Source organism: Lepus europaeus, chromosome 8, assembly GCF_033115175.1.
Source record: "Lepus europaeus isolate LE1 chromosome 8, mLepTim1.pri, whole genome shotgun sequence".
Classification (NCBI taxonomy): domain Eukaryota; kingdom Metazoa; phylum Chordata; class Mammalia; order Lagomorpha; family Leporidae; genus Lepus; species Lepus europaeus.
In genome coordinates, this window is record NC_084834.1 from 128,613,441 (window position 1) to 128,624,599 (window position 11,159).

An 11,159-nucleotide genomic window follows, 5' to 3' on the forward strand; every position below is an offset into this window, starting at 1 on the left:
GTAGTTGCAAGAAGCTGGGGATGGGGAATTGGGCCGTGACTGTTTAATGGATGCTGCGTGGTCATGAAATTATCTGGAATTTGATAGTGGTAACTGGTTGCACAACATAAATACACCAGAAAGGGTTAAATTGCACATCTTAAAATTGTTAAAATGATTACTTTTATGGTACGTGAATTTTATTTCAATAAAGTTTTCAAACAAACAAAACAACGCATTCCAAACCATTGTTACCCATAATGGGAACTAACTTATTTTCCATAAATACTCTGTCACCCGCCCTCATAACAAAAAACAAGACCCTTAAGTCCCAGTTGCTCCACTTCAATTCAGCTTCCTGCTAATGGCCAGGGAAAGTAGCAGGAGATAGCCCAAGTGCTTGGGCCCCTGTGGAAAACCTGGATGGAGTCCCTGGCTCCTGGCTTCTGCTGGGCCTGGCCCTGGCTGGCCATTGCAGCCATTTTGGTAATGAACCAGCAGATAGAAGTTTCTCTCCCTCTCCCCTTCTCTTCTCTCTCTGTAACTCTTCCTTTCAAATAAATAAAATAAATCTTTAAAAATAGAAGGCCCTGCCATTAGGGTGCAAATTTTGGCTGGAATAAAAACCAGATGTAGATGCCTGTTCACATCACAGAAGTTCAGGATGGTCCTGGAGGTGTGGGCAGGGCAATGAAGCACAGGAAAGAAAGAAAACTTAACGGTTGTATTAGTCATGGCGAGGAATAAATACATGTGTTACTGATGCAGACAGTAAGGGAAGCTGAGGCTGCCATGACCTTCCATTTGTCAGTTGCAGAACTGGGAGAGCTGCTGGTTGATTCTGCAGAGTAAGAAGGCTGAGGATGAGGAGCACCAATGTGGGACATCCAGGATCAAACGGAAAACTCATTCTTCCATGTCTCTCTCTCCTGCAGCCCTCAATGGACTGTGTGGTGGACACCACATGGGTGAAAGGGGTCTTCTTTACTGACGCCGCTCATTGTGGTGCTCCTCTCCTCGGAAACACCCTCACAGACACACTGAGAAGTAATATTCTGCCAGCTTACCCCAATGAAGCTGGCAAAGAAAATCAACCATTACAAAGGTCAACAAGAAAACACAAACTGTCAGCACTTAAGGGTGACGTTACTACAAAAATGAGGAGACCACTTAACATCCAAGTTATCAAAAACTAGTAACTGACATTCAGTAAGGTCCCTGGCTACACACAGCACATATGCATTGGTGTGTGTTGGCAACACACACCAATAGAAAACAGCCATTTAAAAGAAGGATCAGAGTAGGAAAAAATGTTGACAATGAATATGAACCAATAAAAGATTAATTTATATTTAACTAAAATATTGAAATAAAAAGGCAAAAAAGAAATATTTAAAGATCATCAAGTATTAAACAATTTGTATTAGCAACATAGAAGAAACACTCTGAACCCATTAACTGGGAACACGTAAATAAATTAGAATAGTTCAGTATAAGGAATAGTATTCACAATTACAAACAATGAGATGGGGCAGGCGTGTAACACACGGGTTGAAGCTACCACTTGGGAACTGCACATCCCAGAGTGCCTTGTTCAAGCTCCAATTACTCTGGTTCCAATCAAGCTACCTGATAATGAACCTGGGAGGCAACAGATGATGGCACAGGTATCAGAGAGAGAGTGCGAGGTTTTCTCTCCATTGGTTCACTCCCCAAATGCCCACAACAAACAGGTTGTGCCAAGTAGAAATCAGGAAACAGGAACTCCATCTGTCTCCCACATGGGTGGCAGGGGCTCAAGTTCTTAAGCCATCATCTGCTCCCACACCCCGGATGCATTAGCAGGAAGCTGAACCAGAAGCAGAACAGCCAGGACTCTGATATGGGTGTGGGCATCCCAAGCAGTGGCTTAAATGGCTATGCTATAACACTCGCCCCAAACTCATACATCCAATTCCATTTTACACACACACACACACACACATTACTTTAAAATAATAGAAGCATAGGCCGACGCCGCGGCTCACTAGGCTAATCCTCTGCCTTGCAGCGCCGGCACACCGGGTTCTAGTCCCGGTTGGGGCACCGATCCTGTCCCGGTTGCCCCTCTTCCAGGCCAGCTCTCTGCTGTGGCCAGGGAGTGCAGTGGAGGATGGCCCAAGTGCTTGGGCCCTGCACCCCATGGGAGACCAGGAGAAGCACCTGGCTCCTGCCTTCAGATCAGTGCGGTGCGCCGGCCGCAGCGGCCACTGGAGGGTGAACCAACGGCAAAAGGAAGACCTTTCTCTCTGTCTCTCTCTCACTGTCCACTCTGCCTGTCAAAAATAAAAAAAATAAAATAAAATAAAATAATAGAAGCATAAACTGAGGCCTCTGGGTGACAGAGTTCCAGACCATCTGGACGCCGTGGGCTACGGGGCTACGGCTGTTGCATTCCTGGGACCCACATATGTGGAGAGTGCTAAGCAGAAACCAATTTCTGTCCCCACAGTGAGACCTGAAGCTGCTCATGAGTCTTTGCAGGTGGAGCCAGTGTGGTGTGGTTTCCATCCTGATTGTGGTCAGGACGTGGCTCCCACATGGACGTCTTTCTGCAGACTCAGAGGTCTGCTGGTCTCTGTCCTTTTGTTTGAGTTATTTCACACTAAAAGAAAAAAGAAAAAAAAAAACCCTTCAAATAGAAAACTGACTGCAACAAATCTGAATAATAGGAAACTTCCAGACTCCAGGTCTCTGAAAACAAATTTTATTAAATCAGTCCACAGTATAAACAAAGAATTAGTTGCCAAATTCTACCCCAAATACTGCTCAGATTTTGCTGGTATTGTAATGAATTGATAAATCATTTCTGACAGAACTGACACTTTCACTATACTGAATCTTCCAATCTGTGAACATGAACTACCTCTCAATTTGTTCAAATCAGCTTCAGTTTTGCTCAGTAATGTTGTAGAATTTTCAGTTTGGAAATTTCAAGCTTTTCATTAGCATTGTGCCCATGGTTTCTGCATTTTGATGCTGTCGCCATTTTAAAAATTATATAATTGTGATAAACTGAGTTAACATAAAATCTACTCAACCATTTTTAAGTGAGCAAGTTCAGTAGTGTTTAGTTCATTCACATTGTTTGCAGCAAATCTCCAGGACTCTACTCATCTTGCAAAACAAAATCTCTGCATATGAGGCCGACGCTGTGGCATAGTGGGTAAAGCTGCCGCCTGCAGTGCCTGTGAGTCCTGGTTGCTCCTCTTCCGATCCAGTTCTTGGCTATGGCCTGGGAAAGCAGTAGAAGATGGCCCAAGTCCTTGGGCCCTTGCACCCATGTGGGAGACCCAGAAGAAGCTCCTGGCTCCTGGCTTTGGCTCAGCCCAGCTTTGATCATTGTGGCCATCTGGGAAGTGAACAAGAAGATGAAATACCTCTCTCTGTGTCTCTCTGCCTCTGTGTCTCTGTAATTCTGCCTTTTAAATAAATAAATCCTTATTAAAAAAAAAAACTCTATGTACGTGAAAGTTCTTTGTTTTCCTCCTTCTCACAAACAATGGCAGCCACCATGCCACTTCATGTGTTTATGAATTTGACTTCTCTATGATTTTTGAGGTATCCAAGTATTTCATATAAGGGGAGTTATAGTGGGAGAGGTGGGGTCCTGTTACTATGGATTCGTTCTGAGAGGAGGAATGCGGTGGGGGCAAGAGGTGCGGAGTCACGACCCAGACCCATGTGAGTCACCCCACTGCACCCAGTGAGGATCCCCACATTTGTGGCAGTCCCTGGGCACCTCAGGCTTTTAGAGCAGCCCCTAGGCCCTATCCCATGCTCATGTTTGCTGTAAGTTGCTTGCTTGAATCCTGGTTCTCCTGATACCTGCCTCCTGTTATTGGGCAGTTTGGGAGGCAGCAGTGGTGACCCCAAGAGCTAGCTTTCTGCTACCCTAATGGGAGAGCCAGCTTAAGTGCCTAAATCTTAAATTCCACATTGCTCAGCTTATGCCATTTCAGTTATCTGGGAGTGAACTGCAGAATGCAGGCTCACTCTGTCTCTCTGCCCCTCAAAAATAAAAAAAAAATTTTAAAAGAAATAAACCCGTCCTCATTAACAAAGATCAGTAAGGAGTCTCTTGCTATTGACCTTTTCAAAACCGTCCAGAAAAAGCTAAATCTGCCAGACAATGACAGCAGCTGCACGTGTGGGACTTTCAGAAGTGAAGGCTTGGAGGACAGTCAGTTCACCTTATGTGTCTACACAGCTCACCCAAAAGGAAATCCTTTCTTAAGGAGGCACACTCTGATCTCATTTACATGGATTAACACCCAAGTAATCCAGGGTATGTATGCTCCCTGGGATTGATGAGATTTCCAACTGCATAAAATGGGAGCCTGCCATGAAGTCAGTGTCTTCTCTTCAGAGAGAAAGCAGCACCAGGCGGCAGAACACTGACGTCCGTGGGATCCAACTTCACCCGACTCCCCTCCATTTGGCTTCTGGTGGGTACTGGAGAGATGTTCACCAGGAGGAAAAAAGCTTTATTTTTCCACCAGTTTTAATTGGAAAACAATTGCTTAACCTTTTTTAAGGTTTATTTATGTATTTAAAAGTTAGATTTACAGAGGGAGGAGTCAGAGAGAGAAAGAGACATCTCCCATCCGCTGGTTCACTCCCCAGAAGGCTGAACCGCCACAGCCAGGCCAATCTGAATCCAGGAGCAAGGAGCTTCTGGATCTCCCATGCAGGTGCAGGGCCAAAGCACTTGGACCATTCTCTGCTACTGTTCCCAGGCAATGAGCAGGGAGCTGGGTTGGAAATGGAGCAGCTGGGATATGAACCGGCACCCAATGGGATGCCAACACTGCAGGCGGCAGCTTTACCTGCCATGCCGCAACAGTGGCGCCGGTCTCATTCTTCTTTGTCACAAGGGAAAGACTGGGACACGCTGGTTGGGCAGTGATACAAAGGCCATTTGGTGTTAGTAAGATAGATTTCTGGAGAGATGGTTGGTGGTCTTAGCAAGTGAAAAGATGAGGGTGTGTGAAGACATGGTAGCTGCACTTTCCACTTCCTTTGATTGGGAAGGAAGAGATAAGAAGGCAGAAACTAGAAATACAATTGATTCTTACTTTTGTATTGTTTTTAAAAATGTGTTTGTTTATTTACTTATTTTAAGGGCAAAGGAAGGCAAGGAATGAGAGAGAGCTTCCATTTGCTGGCTCATTCCTCAAATTGCTGCAACAGCCAGGTCTGAGCCAGGCTGAACTCAGGAGCCAGGAACTCCATTCTGGGCTCCAACACACATGGCAGGGTCCCAGGTACTTCAGCCATCTTCCATTGCCTGCACAGGTACATTAGCAGAAATATGAATGTGAGGTGGAGTAGTCAGGACGCGAACTAGCACTCCCTGCTCCCCAATTGCAGCCCATTAAATCATTTTCAGATCATTTATAATGCCTAAAACACAGAAAAATGCCATGGAAACTGTTATACCCTGTTGTTTATGGAGTAAAGATAAGAACTAGTCTGTACTTAGTACAGATTCAATTTTTCCCAGATTTTTGATATGCGATTGGTTGTCTCCTGGGAGGCAGAAATCATCTATATGGAGGGAGGACTATATGTGACGCATTAAGCATGTGAGACAGTTTCAGATGTCTGTGAAGCTATTACTACTACTAGCAAGTCATTTGGAACGAGTTAACAAGATTTACTAGGACTACTATGTATATCTGAAAATTTTTGTGTCTGTGGCTTGACCATGATCAAGAACTCCTAGTCACATTCTCTGTCAGACTCAGCCAGTGAACAGAGAAGAATCTGAAGTCACCAGGAATGGTGTCTTCTTGATGAGCAGATGCAGTAAAAGTTGAAATGGACATGGAAGTTGTTGGTTTCAGCTAATTTCCATTGACGTGAGTACCTTGTGATTAGCATGGGCAGTAAGGTGATGGCGTTTGGAGGATGGCTGATGGGATATAAAGAATGGCTGATGGGATTACAGGTAGGGGAATTTGAGAATGGGAAGAGATTATGTGAATAAAGAAGACATTCGTAGTTACCTAGATGAGGTCTGCATCCCTCAAGATGAACATGTTTAGAAATATGACCAGTGGTCATCATTAGAGTAGAATTAAAATCTCAGTGGACCCAAGTTATAGCCAGGTAACTTTGCTATGTCTGAACTCATAATCAGCTCATTGTCAGTTTGGTAAATAAGCCAAAACCAGCAGGGTAAGTATGAGGGTACAACCTATGTAAGTATGCATAAATCTCAACTAGAGAGTCACGTTTAGTAAAACTCTTACTTATTTTTTCTTTTTCTCAGGACTTTGGAAGTCCAAGGGGTGAGCAGAGGAGCCTTCAGGACAGTGCACAGATCACTCGCATAGCCTGGGGAGTTGGGAAACTGCCTGAGTCCCCGCACCTCAGATGGCAGCTCCAGGGGTCACCAGATGGCTGGGCAGCACCAGGAGGCCCCACTGCCACAACAGCAACAGTTCGCAGGTCCGATCCATTAGCCAACACCTCAAAGGCCAAGGCGGCGAATCAGTGAAGAACGAGGTCATGTAGCCCAAAGAATACACTTCGTGGAAAGTCTGCCAAGTAGAGTCCACTACACTGGAGGAGACGGCTCAAAGGAGGAGATGCAGGAGTTACGTCATGAGGGGATTGTGGGTGGAGACTGCATTCAGGGTCCACCATGCAAGCACTTCTATTACGTGGACTGTGAAGATGAGCAGCTGATGAGATTCCTCACATGCCCCTCCTGCGAGGGACTCATTAACATGCCACAGCCTTCATCCAAGACCAGCTGAGTGGCTGCAAGAGAGACATGGCTTTTGGTAGCTTTGAATTCTGTCAGGGAGTGTCAGGGACTAATTGGCTGCAGACGTTGGTGAACAACAAATACTGTTTTGCTATACATTCGTGGGGGAAATGGCTCTTATTCTCATGTTCAACCTTTACCCAACATCTGGAAATAGGATTGTATTTGATCTTGTAATTGCCCTAGGACATGGGAAGCATGCAAAGCAGTCCAGCAGCTGAAAGTGTTTAAATTTTGTGAGCTGGAGATTACAAAAACGTTAATGACCATTTTCAATAAGTGACCTTCCTGAAGAGTCAGTGGCATCTGGTCAAAGTTCTGATAAATGCTACATTTAAAACACTGAAGTGAAAGGGACTGAAAGTAGGTATGAAAGAGGAAGCGACGTGTTTTGGGATAAGCTCGGGGTGAGAGGTTCAACCTTTCACTTGTGTCGTGAGTCCCATCAAAGTGAAGAGGGCATGTGTGCCACAGGAGGATGCCCTGATGGGCTTAGTGTCTGGGTGAGCAGGGTGTGTGCCTGGGAATGTGGCCTGGATTCGGCCCCTAAGTAGTGGAACGACAAAGTGGAGGTCTCCTTTACCCGGAGGAGACTGAGCAGCTCAGGGGTGAGCAGAAGAGTTGCCACTGCCGCCCGTGGACCACACCACCTCCTAGTTCTGAGTTCTGCTGAGTTTCTGATAACCAGATGTGAGCCAGTCTCACTCCATTCCCTTGACTGAGTCCTTAAGTCCTCAGACTTTTTCCTGCCAAAGCAATCACTGAAAATCGCTGCACTAGTGTCTACTCTCTATTCCCCCTTGTCTTCATCCCTTGTGCCTGTGTTAGCATATGCTTTTGCTTTCTTTCTTCTAATTTTAAACCAACCTACCTCAACGTGGCGTCTAGCCTCTGGGACACAGCCTCTTCCCCAGTACCCTCAGTTTTTCTGAGTTTATGGAGGTAACCTGTTGGGCTAGGGAATGGAGAAGTGACGGAGGGGCTGGGGCTGGGTGAGATCTCCTAGCCTGAGGCCATGCCATTCCACGTGGAAGCAGAGCTTGTCCTTCAGCTTGGGGGCAGTGCTGGCCAGCGAAGTGGAGGTCCTTCAAGCCCACCTGCCCCCAGCGCTGCCAGCCGGTGGTCTCCCTGAGGCTCAGGCAAACTCAGGTCACACACATCCTGCTCCCTGAGGCAGAGATATCTGTTTATCTGAGGTTTCCCACTTGCTTGGCTGTCCGTTTGCCTCTTGAGTGCGCAGTCCTGGGCTTGGAACCCTCCTTCTGGTCCCTAGTGTCAGCTCTGCAGAGGCTCCAAGATTCCCTCTCAAGTGTACAAGGGACTAGGCTGTTGTCCCTGAGTCTGCACTGGGGGACTGGCAAGGGCCTGGGGCTGTGATGCCTTGATTGACAGCCTTTCCATGGCAGACCTCCCTGGCCTGGGCTGCCCTCCCCAGACCCCTGGCCACCCCCTGGGTCCTGCTGCCCGCCAGAGCCCAGCTCCTGTCTGTGGGGGGGGCATTACACTACTCGTGTGACCCATAGCACTTCTCAATGTATGTCACCCAGAACCTGTCCACAGAGTACACAGTGGTCTCCTCGGGCCAGAGGAGGCTCTTTCCTTCCGTAGAGCATCCCTGACAGACGAGTGGAGGCCTCTTGTGGCTATGGTGGGTGCAGGGGCCACAGAGCCCACGTGCACTGTGTGATACTGGGTAGGGGCTTGTTTTGCAGGCTGGGAGCGACATCCACACTGGAGAGCTGCACTGTCCTCTCTCCCTCAGCGTTGGCTGCATTTTGGATGATGCAGCAAACAGCTCTCTCGACTGTGTCCTCATTCACATCATGGTCCTTGGGGGCTGGAGCTGGGCGTCGTCCTGGACATGCAGCGCAGCCCCTCCTGAGCACACGACAGATTGGGAAGCCCACAAGGACCTGAGAAAGAAACCCAGGAGAAAAATAAATCACAAGAAAAATACTCCCTCTCCCCACTTGACTGTGTGCTCAACAGTCCCACAATGAACAAACAGACCATATCACACATAAAGTGTGTTCATATTAAATACACTCCCATGGCAGTGAAAGAATATTCACTGAAAGAATGAACGAATGTGGTCTAGCTCGGGAAATTACTAATAACGTGTAAATAGATGCCAATGACATAAGTGTACTTGTACCCAATTGTGGCGTTTGTGGACAAAGGTAGCAGCTGCTCCACAATGACTGAGACCCATCTGTGCTTTGTTCTGCTCATGATTTCCTTTGTAGGGGCCAGCGCTGTGGCGCAGCGGGTTAACGCCCTGCCTGAAACGCCAGCATCCCACATAGGCGCCAGTTCGAGACCCAGCTGCTCCACTTCTGATCCAGCTCTCTGCTGCAGGCTGGGAAAGCAGTAGAAGATGGCCCAAGTCCTTGGGCCCCTACACCCATGTGGGAGACCCGGAGGAAGCTCCTGGCTCCTGGCTTTGGATCGGCGCAGCTCTGGCTGTTGCGGCCATCTGGGAAGTGAACCAGCGGATGGAGGACCTCTCTCTCTCTCTCTCTCTCTCTCTCTGCCTCTCCTCTATCTGTGTAACTCTGACTTTCCAATAAATAAATAAATCTTTAAAAAAAAACTTCCATCGCTATGAGTACAAATATGATGGTAAACTTTCAATGTCATCTACCATATGTATACACACTTTTGCCACTTCAGTGAGCACGTGGGACGTTCTCACTACCGTTGTAAAAATGCCACACAGACATCCGGGGTCACCCAACAGGCATCCACGACAGTTCCCTCACAAATACCTCATCTATCCAACAAGCGGTCTCAAACGGGGACGTGCACGGCGCTCAGTCTCCTTCATGCCAACCGTGGCATGAGGCTGTGGACAGGGGCAGTCGGGGCCACAGCTCAGGCTCAGAGAGCCGCGCCCCAGAGGCCGCCCCGGGCGATCAGAGTCTCGACCGAAGCGGGACCTGCAGAGGCTCCTGGCTCGGGCCCAACACCGACAGCCCCAGCCCGCGGCCGCCACGGTTTCCAGCTGTGCACGCCTCGGGGAGCGCCCTTGGCCTCCTGTCCAGGGGCCGCAGCGGGGCTTCCCCGCGCCACCTCCCGCCCGCGGCCGCGCTCCAGGCCGTGTGCCGGGTGGCGAGGCACGCATGCGCACTGCGCAGCCAGCGAGGGCAGGCTCAGGCGCCCCCTGCTGCCGCATCCGCGCAGTGCGGGCGGTGAGCTCGGCTGAGCTCTGCTTGGCGATGGGCGCGCGCTCCCTGCCGCTGAAATTCAGAGGATTTCCCAGAGGACTCCGTGTTCCCATTGCGGACGTTCAGAGATGGAGACCATCACGCCCTGCGTTGATGGAACGGGTGGACATTTCAAGAAGCAAAGTGCAAGGTTAGGATACCCCGCTGAGTTGCTTTCCTACATACTGAAATGGACAACAGTTTTGAAACTGTAAAGACCATTTTTAATAGCACTCCTAAAATAAAGTCCTTAGCTATAATCCAACAAGATATGAACAGGCCAGCATTCCGGATGCCTTGAAACAGTGTTGAAAGAAATAAAATCTAAATAAGTCCAGAAGTCATCCTTTCTGATGATCAGCAGACTCCGTGTTAGGGTGGCAGTTCCTCCCAACTTTCAGCACATCAAAGCCAAAACAGACACAACAGAAAACTGCTTCTACACCCTGAAGAATAAAGTTGAGAACTCACACATTCATATTCTGAGGTTTGTCAAATTGAAGGACTTCTGAAAATTTACCAGACTAACCTGCTGAAAAACAAGAAAGTTTCAAGAAAGGTCAGTTAAAAGCTCAGTTTCTGGGAAACTGCAACTTAGCAGATAACAGGGAATAGCAGTTTGGAAACCCCCCTTGTGCAATGGTTAAGATAAGTAAAACTGATGTGTACTGAGATAAGTAAAACTGCTGTATACTAAGATAAGTGAAATTACTGTAAACAAAAATCCCCTTCCCCTTTGTATTCACTTGCTTAAGATAACTTTGTGGTTTTTGCCTTTAAATACTGCCTGTAACCCTTGTCCAGTACCTCACTCTCTCAGGAGGGAGGGGTCTGTTTTGCGCAAAACGTAAATAAAGCCGCCTCTTGCATTTGCATCCTCTGGTCTGAGGATTTTTGAGTCTGGGGTCGCAATCTAAAGGACCCAGCGGGGATTAGGGTCCTTCAAAATATCAACAGAAGTGAATAATGTGGTATTGATAAAGGAACAAGCACAGATCAATGGAACGGAATACAGAACCCATGTAAGTAGTCCACTGGTTTTATCAATGGGGCAAAGATAATGCAATGAAGAAAACAAAGTCTTTTCCACAAATGGCCATAGAATTGGATTATCACATATTAAAAAAAAAAACTTCAAAAATGGAAATTGGATAAAC

The 11,159-nt window shown here is 47.5% G+C and overlaps 1 pseudogene; it reads right to left on the reverse strand.

Annotated features, from left to right (window-relative positions):
* Positions 1-7,946: 7,946 nt before the first annotated feature.
* LOC133765418 (RELT-like protein 2) lies at positions 7,947-10,076 on the reverse strand (annotated as a pseudogene).
* Between the last annotated feature and the right edge of the window lie 1,083 nt (positions 10,077-11,159).